Source organism: Vulpes vulpes, chromosome 14 (assembly GCF_048418805.1).
Source record: "Vulpes vulpes isolate BD-2025 chromosome 14, VulVul3, whole genome shotgun sequence".
Classification (NCBI taxonomy): domain Eukaryota; kingdom Metazoa; phylum Chordata; class Mammalia; order Carnivora; family Canidae; genus Vulpes; species Vulpes vulpes.
The window spans coordinates 20,821,049-20,827,883 of record NC_132793.1 but is presented as its reverse complement, the minus strand read 5'-3'; positions in this window follow the sequence as shown (position 1 = coordinate 20,827,883).

The window sequence follows — 6,835 nt, the reverse complement described above, 5'->3', positions numbered from 1 at the left end:
GGGAACCTCAATGAGAGAACAAGAGATTCCACTCCCCACTGGGCCCCAGACTGGCCCTGGTGCTCAGATCTGGCATTTGTCTATCTCAGTGCATGGGCCGCTCATGGCTCACTTCAGTGTGTGCTTCCTCCCTCACTTCTTGCCTGCTGCAGAAAAGGGCACCAGTGGGTCTCCCAGAGCAAAAACTCAGCCTCCTGCTGCTCTCCCCCATTGAAATGGGTATAAATTAGGAGGAAATGGATCCCCCTAGGTTTTTGGTCCGACCCAAATAAAAAGCTCATCCAACTGTTGTTTATGAGCCCTAAGCCCGGAGGAAGAGGCCATGATTTCTAATTACTGAACAACCAGCCTTTGATCAGACTTACTAAAGAGTCATTTCCAAGTTATGTAGTTGGGCCTCCGGGGACTGGGAATCAGAAGGCTCATTTGATATTTTTTTTATAGTGTTAATGAGCAGATGGATGGAGCTGCTGGCTAACAGATAATTCACAAGGAATAGACCCATTTACCCGGTGTGTGACAGAGATGCATTCCAAGATGGGACACTGTGCTGTCACCCAGCTGTCGGCAGGGTAGGCGATGTCTTCACATCTTCCCTCCTCTTTCCTTTGGTTCACTTGTCCACCTGCATCATCCATCCTTACGGTGGACAGGTGATAGACTTGGGCTTTGTCCATTACCAGCCACGTGGCCTTGGGCAGGTCCCTTTGCCCACTCAGGGTCCTTATCTATAAAATAAGGATGACACTGATAGTAGTCACCTCCTAAGCCTGTTGTCATGGTGATCTACATAAAAAGACTTATTTAGCTGTACTGGGGATTTGATGTTTATTGTCTGGCTCTGCTTACTGAGCATCTCCTGTTTATAGCCTCAGCGTGGGGGAAGTAGAGGCAGCACAGACCCCATTCCAGTCCCTGCTTTTAAGAGTGTTGCCTCACGTTTGGTGGAAAGAGCCAGTCTGGACTCCAGTTTACTTGCTTTGGGCTCCCAGGCAAGTCCTGTGTCCTCACCTGTCAACTGTGATTGGGAATCCCTCCTTGCAGGGTGACCAGGGACTCCATGAGTTCATATCAAGCCCTTGGGGTTGCCTGGGCCATAGTAGGTGCTGGTAAATGGCTGATGTGATCATCACCTGCCTTACTTTGGGCTCCTCGGATGCAGCCGTGGACACAAGGAGATGAGTCCAAGTAGTTTATTTGGAAGAAGATCCGGGGAAGTTCCAGTGGAGGAGAGAAAATGGGATGGGTTGGGGGAAAGCAGCCTATAAGGGGTACATGATCAAACCAAAGGTGACTGCAGCTTAGTTCAACTGGGAAAACTCTGGAATCCAGTGCAGGACACTCTTCAGAGTGCACACCCAAGGGCCATGGGAACGGGAATATTTATACACCATCTCCTACCACTCACTGGTTGAGGGAATCTTCTGGTGGACCTTAGTTCTCTGGTTCTTCTAGTCTTGGCACAGAGGGCTCTAGCAGCCCTTAGAAAACTCTCAGGCAAAGAAATACAAGTGCCGGCAAGCAGAAATCAGGTTGCTGTGCCCAGCTGTGGGGAGATGGGAGGGGCACTGACCCAGTCCCACAGTGGAGTAGGAGCTCACCAGCCCAAAATCCCATATGTGCTAGAAAACTGTTTGCTACAATGCCTGGAAAAGTTGTTCTCCTGTGCATATTTTTAAGAAACTCAGGCTAGTTTGCAAGCAAACTTCCATTCTGAACATTCTAGGACGTTCCAGAACATGCCAAGAAAAGACTCGGGGAAGCCCAAGCAAGTTCTTGAGGAGTATGGGACAACCATTTTGCTAAGAGACAGAGGCTTATTTGTAAAAGAACAAAATATTTGTTATTCACAAAGCAAGGAAAGTCTGTTCTTACCCAGTGAGACTAAACGCATTGGTTTTGTAACAGAGTGTCATCATATCTTGCTGAGATAGGTCCAGGGCAACCACAGCTGGCGCATAACAGGTCTGACACCCTGAAGTCTGACTGTGGGCAGATGACTATCTTGTACAGCTCAGACCTGTATAGGACTGGCTTTGGGACAAGGCATTCTGCTATCAGTGATCAGAACTCTGAGCTGTCAAAGAACCATCCAGACCACAGTCTCATTATACACCATGGACTCCATCCTCACACCAAGCAGAGATCCACCCTGGAGACCCTCCTCTTGTCTACAAGCTGTAGCTCCCCCTCTGTTCTTCCCTGACTTCCCCACACGCCCTCCTTACTGCTACAGAGAATTCCACACTTTTATATATACAGGACAACTCACTCTTTCTTAAAGATGCATAGGATCTCCCTGGTGGGGAGATGCCACAATGTATTTCACCCATCTCCTACTGATGGGTTCTTATGTTGTTTCCAATACTTTACTTTTATAAATGAGGAGTCCGTCTCCTTATTTTATCAGAAGTCTGGCATTTTCACCAAAATCTTACATATGCTTTCTGAGGCCTGACATAGGCAATTAGAAAGGCTTTGTCTGACAGGCCTCCTGGGGGAAGGCTGGCCTCCCCACACCAGACCTGGTGAACAGCCAGGGCACTGGATCTGGGAATGCTTCTGGCCCATCATGCTCTTTGCATATTTGCGTTCCTAGCCCAGGCACCGTGGGCCCTCACTCCATCTGAGGCCCTCGACAGAGATCTTCTTTAGGTGCTTCTGCAAAGGACCCTTCACAGGGAGAGAAGGGGGATGCCTTGCAGACACTTTTCCCCAACCGTGACGCAGTACTCAGTACTTTCTACTCCCAGCCCTACCCCACCCCCCACCCATCACTCCCTGCTGGCCCAGGGTCCATAAAACTGCCCGAGGCTTCTCTCTGGGGCTTCCTCAGCAGTGAAACAATCCCCACATCTACCCTTACCCAACTGATCCACCAGCATGCATTTTGAAGGGGGAAAGGGAAGAGGGGGTTGTCGGTATTTTTTCCAGTTTGAGCCTCTTACACCATCATCAGAGTGAATGACTAAAGGCTTTCCTCTTACTTTCATTTTGGTTTGTTGTTGCTTTAATCAGCCCCTGTGACACCTGGCAGCTCAGCTCCCTTTCCAGCTCAGCCAAGCTCTTGACAATAAATAGTGCTTCAGTGAATAGCTTTATCCATACATCACTTCTATTCACACATCCACTCAGGTATATGTACAGGTACATCTGTAAAATCAATATCCAGAAATTCAGTGCAATAATTGAAGGAGACTCTTCCATAATTTAGCCGGTGTGTATTTGCTCATGGTCTCTCCTCTTATACTTGCTCCCCTTCTCCCAAGGTGGGGCCTGAGTCCCTGGAGAATCATGGCAGTGGAGTGTGGGGCTTTTGCAGTAAACAATTCAAAGAGAGGACTGATCTTTGCCCTCAGCCTGAGAGGTAATCTCTAAGCCACTCAGAAGTCTTGCTTGATCAGAGTGTCTTGTCTACCTGGGGGCACTGGACCTGCCAGTCTAACACTGTGATCGGTGGTGGCACCTTGGGGTTACATGGCATCATCTGGACCTCTGAAGGGGCTGGAGACTGCAGTTACCCACGTGGGTGGTCAGTAGTGCCTACAGATGAAGCTCCAGTAGAGACCCTGGACGCCAAGGCTTGGGCAAGTTTCCTGGTTGGCCACACACTGTGTACATTGTTACACACTGATGTGGGGGTGGCAGGGCAGGGGGAGAGAGGAAAGATGTCCAAATATCCCCAAGGAGAGGTTGACTGGAAGCTCTGTGTTAGGATCTTTCCTGGGTTCTACCCTATGAGCCTCTTCCCCTGGCTGATTTTAATTGGTATTTTTCACTTTTAACAAACTGTCACCATGAGATTAATAGCTTTCTGTGTGTTGAGTCCTTTGAGCAAATTATGGAATTTATGTGTGGTCTCAGGGACCATCAAACTTGCAAGGGTGTCAGAAATGAGGGTGATCTTGTGTGCTGTGTGCCTCTGTCTTCACAAGGTGTATTCAGTTCTCTGACTCCTTTGACCACCAGACATACTACTGGCCCCAGACACTTGATATCTGTGTTCTGTGACCTGGCCAGGACTGGAAGGCCCCCGCTCCAGCTGCCAGCTGACTCATCTTCAACATTGTTCTTGTTAGCACTGCAAACCCTGTATTGGTCAGGCTTCCTAAATGCAAAGTTCAGAATCCTCTTTGGTTAGTCTAGGCAGGAAGGAGGTTTCAGCCTCCAGGGCTTGGAAGACCATCAGTGGTTGCAATGTCCCTTATGTATGTATCTCCAATCCAGACTTATCCTGAGACTCCAACCTATCCCCTAACTGCAGGCCTGACATACCCCTCGGGCTGACTGGATTTGGGCAGTACACGTGGCCTGTGTGACAAAGGAATCTATAAAGGCATCCTGGGGACTTCCTTGGGAGTCTGGTGCATAAACTACCCCAAACACATCCGCCTGGGCCTGCTTCTCCTGGTCCACAGAGGAACGCTGGTAGTAAAACACAGCAGAACAGACAACTGTTTTATGGGCCAGAAGAAAACGATTTCCCATCTGGGACCACTAAAGAATCCAGAGCTCAGTTCTCCACTTCCCTTAGAGAAGACTTTCCTCCCGCCTCAAGTGATCTCCTGGGGCCCTTACTGCAGACCTATCAGCAAAAATCCCAGGGACAGGAAGGCTGTTTTTAGAAGGATGCTCTTGCTAGGGAACCTGGGTGGCTCAGTGGGTTAAGCATTCAACCTTCAGTTTCTGCTCAGGTCATGATCTTAGGATCATGAGTTCCAGCCCCTCATCAGGCTCACACACTCAGTATGGAGCATGCTTGAGATTCTTTCCCTCTCCCTCCCGCTCTGCTCCCCCTTAGCTGCCCCTGCTCGTGTGCTCTCTCTCTTTCTCTCTTAAATAAATAAAACCTTTAAAAGGATGTTTTTGCCACTACCATCTCATCTTGGGGTGATGGGTGCAGGAGTAGCACCAGAGCCATCACCTGAATCCCCCAGATCCAATCAAGCCCAGCTTCCTTCCAGCCCCACCCCTCCGCCACTAGCTAGCCTTCTAGGACCTGTCATTCAATCAAGAGTGGTCCTCCAAGAACTGCTCCTGCCCCTTCATAGAACCATTTTAAGTCAATGTAAAATGGTTAAAATGAAGAACACAAACAAAATCTCTGTTGGCAAGAATGTGGAGTAACTGGGACATGTGTCCACTGCTGGTGGGAGTGTACATTAGTACAACCATTGGAAAGACATCCCAGAGTTGAATGTGCACATGCCCATGACCCTGCAATCACAGTCCTCCATAGATGCCCAGTGGAAATGCCTCCACACGGTCAACAAAAGACACATACCAGCATGTTGATAATGCACCCTTCCTAATATGCCCTAACTGAAAATAACCCAAATATCCATTAATTGTAGATGGATAAATCGTGGATTATTTACACCGTGGAATATTATACAGCAATGAATACAAATCAACTTCAAACACAGGCAATAACGTAGATGAATCCTGCCAAGACAGTGCTCAGTTAAAGAACCTTGAAACAAAAAGTTCCATGCTGTGTGATTCTACTGACACAGCTCAAAAACAGACAAAACCAAGTCGTGGAAGTAAAAGTCAGGAGAGTGCTCATGCTATCAGGGAGGACGAGTAATAAGAAAAGGACACGAGGGTCTCCTTGGGTCTGGAAAATGTTCTGCTTCCTGATCCATGTGCTGGCTGGCTGGGTGAGTTCATATTCATACACTTACTGTTTGCACTTTTTTCCTGCATGTATGTTTACTTCCAAGAAGTACACATAAGATGATTCTATCTGTGTTTACAAGACTTCTTACATTGCCTTTGATTACTGAGCCTCCTAATAAACAAATTCCTGTGTCTCCAGGTTTTTTTTTATCTAACACACCAAGATGTACACTTTGTATAGGCTGCTCACTCACTGTGGCATTATTTGTATTAGCAAAAAAATCACAAAGTGAAAACTGAAAGCAACCCATGTGACCTTTGATTAGATCTGGCAGATCGATTAGTGCATCCATGCAAAACAATGCCATATAGTCATTAAGAAGAATGACTCTGTGCACACATGAAAAGATATCAAGGCATTATTAAATGGAAAGAGTGAGCTATAGGACAGTAAGTACAGTATTTAAAATTTCCTTTTATTTAAAATGATAGGGACACATACACACATGCTTAGATGTCTACAGGAAATTTCTTGGGGTTTACCTAAGATACTAGAAGCAGAGGTTACCTCTGGAGCATGGGAAGAAAGAGTTTATAAAGTTGTGAAGCTTTGATTTCCCCTCTTGCACCATTTTGTATTGTTTGGATTTTGTACAACAGTAATGGGATTACTTTGTCAAAATATACATTCAAACATGTCAATCAAAGTAATTGAGCACATGCTTTAAAAATCTAATGTACAGGGCAGCCTGGGTGGCTCAGCGGTTTAGTGCCGCCTTCAGCCCAGGGCCTGATCCTGGAGACCCGGGATCGAGTCCCACGTCAGGTTCCCTGCATCGAGCCCACTTCTCCCTCTGCTTGTGTCTCTGCCTCTCTCTCTCTCTCTCTCTCTCTCTCTCTCTCTCATGAATAATAAATAAAATCTTAAAAAAAAAATCTAATGTACAAAAGGGCCTGTATAAGCAACACTCATCACAGAAAGAGCAACTTCGAATTCCTTAAATATTTGGTTTTAGTTCTGGATACCTCCAAATATCAAGTAATGATTCTATTTCCCCCTTTTTAAAAAAAAAATACCAATTTTAAACAAAATTACTGACTTCATGAGGGTTAAGCTCATGAACCTGTTCCACTTACCTTCCCTCTCTCAAAATAATTATGTAACTCAATATTTTTGGTTCCTCTATTGGTAAGTGTATAATTTTAGATATTA